Here is a 2500-nt window from a genome sequence, read left to right as displayed (position 1 = left end):
CCAGGGAGGTAAGTACCTCGTTATTCTCAAGGGGCCACTTTCCTCTTGCCCCAACCGGGAATCCAAAGAATGTGACCTTGCTAGCCTTCGTCAGCACTTTGACTTGATCACCAAGAGGGGTATAGTACGAAACTTTGTGCGAGGCAGCATCTGACAAGGTATTCTTTGAAAGCTCAAAACGGACGGTGACATCGATCACAACCGCCTCCTCATCTTTTGCAAACACGAGGTCAGGCTTTCTCATCTCTCCCGTCTCGGATATGAACCGTGGCTCTTTGTATACAGACCAGCCCAATCTAGCCGCTTCCTCTGCCAGAATGTTACTGATCTTGTTATGTCGCGCAATTCTTGCTTTCTGTACTGCAGGACATTGACCGAGAATGTGCGAAAGGGACTCGAGTCTGGCAGAGCATTTCCTGCAGGAACGTAGGGCCCCATCTCTGCCTCTGTTCAAGCTTTCTCTTGTTGGGTAAATATTTGCCCTTAGTTGTAGTGCTGCGATAAAGAAGCATTGTTTAAAGCCGCACCATGGCCTCAACCAAGCATTACTGATTCTATCATGCGCAAAGTTTACAATGCCCCTTCCTTGAACCGGCTTTTCGCACCATCTCTGAAATTCATGCTCCCTCCAATCGCAGGGTCTCGGATATACAGGTTCTTTTGACACCGAGTCCCTGAGAACGAATGTTGGGATTGCATCACTGTCACCCCCTGCTCGTACCCACAAATTACGGTATTCTTCCTCCATACCCTGCGAGGACACAATATTACGGGTGATAGCATCGGACGAGTTTGCTATACGTTGCAGCCTTCTAACTTGAACCGAAGGGATTGTTTTTTCCAGTTTCAAGATGGCAAGGCCTCCGTCTCGGGCTCTGGCATATAACAGTCCATCACAAGTTGAAGCGGGAAGGTGGAGCCATCCTTTTACCGCCTTTCTAATCTCTTGGTCCAACCCACGGAGAGTTGATTGCTTGCAGTCCGAGTGGTCTGCAGGATATAACAATCTGGGTAGGGCATAGGCATTGAGTAGTTCAACCTTCTGAGTTGGCTTCAGAGGCGCCTCATCGATTTTCGAGATCCATGTCTTTAGCTGACAATGTAGATCAGGCTGTATAGTGCCAGTCCAAGGGCCAATTTTCAGACCAAGGTATTTCGTTGATTCATCAGGTTGGATCATATGGACATCTTTATTTTTGATAGTCCATGGGTCGCAGTTGTTCACCGTATATGAATCTTTGGTTGGGCTTATCATGAAGCCCTGGCACTTTCTGGCCTGAACCTCCAATCCCGATAGCCCACAAAATGATTCCAAGATCGCTAGATTGGCGGCCATACCAACCCAAGATTCGCTCACCAACACCAAATCATCAGCAAACGCAAGAGCTGTCACGTGGTCGGTATCAATGGAGTACCCAACTCCGTGTGACTCTAGGGTGCATATCAAAGGGTCCATGGCAAGATTGAAGAGCAGGGGTGACATGGGGTCACCCTGTTTGACACCAACACGTATGCTAATTTCTCGAGTCGACTCGCCATTGCTTTTGAACGAGGTCGTACACCGATCGTAGGCGTTCTGGATGATGCCCACCACGTGTTCATCTACTTTCTTGTGCCTTAACACCCATAAAATATGAGCATGCGAAACCGAGTCAAAAGCTTTCGCTATGTCGATGAACATGACAGCCAACGGCCTGTGCAATTTCTTAGCGTGTCTCATAAGGTCCTGTAGCACCTTAAGATTTTCAGAGCAGCCAGATGCCGCTATAAAACCACGCTGCCTTGGGTTTAAGGGACAAGCACGAGCAAGACGTGCAGTCATTATTCTGGAAAATAATCTCAGAATCATTGAACCAATCGTTATTGGTCTCCAGTTCCCCAATTCTTTCAGCTTTTCATCATCCATAACCTTAGGAATAAGAATCGTCCTATTCTTTTTCAACTCTTTGGGAATAATTCCTGTAATCATCCATGCATTAAATAGGGCTGTCAGTGTCCGACCCTCGGGGTCGGCAGCACAGATTGCAGCCCTTGTTAGGCCATCTGGCCCAGCTGCTGACGTTGGTTTAATGGCCCGTATGGCAGTCTGAACTTCCTCCACCGAAATTAGGGGCTCAAAGTATTCGTTATTTGCAACACCTGATGACTTAAATTGGCCCAGGCCATTGAATGGCAACACCTTCTCCCATTTTTCGCAGTAAAAACGATATACATCTGCGTTCGGGATTCGGCATTCATGACGTTCAGTGCCATCCAGGACTAAGGACGCAAGAAGAGAGCGGTTCTTAAAGAAGAGCTTCTGGTGCTTCATGAAGCTTCCTCGTTTTTCCGCTCTCTTCTTCATCCAAGATCGTGTGGGTAATATCCTGGGTTTAATAATGTCGTTCTCGGGTTTTGAACGTTTGCCTTTGTTTTTCACCAATCTCATCGGACAAAGCATCAATGCTGTGGCAGTTTCTACGAGGGCATCATGTTGGCCCTCGCCGTTAAGCCAAGCCTT

Source organism: Petromyzon marinus, unplaced genomic scaffold (genome assembly GCF_048934315.1).
Source record: "Petromyzon marinus isolate PM22_M1 ecotype Great Lakes invasive population unplaced genomic scaffold, UKy_Petmar_22M1.pri1.0 PM_G_Scaffold_111, whole genome shotgun sequence".
In the NCBI taxonomy this organism is placed as follows: Eukaryota; Metazoa; Chordata; class Hyperoartia; order Petromyzontiformes; family Petromyzontidae; genus Petromyzon; species Petromyzon marinus.
This window is presented reverse-complemented; position numbering follows the sequence as displayed.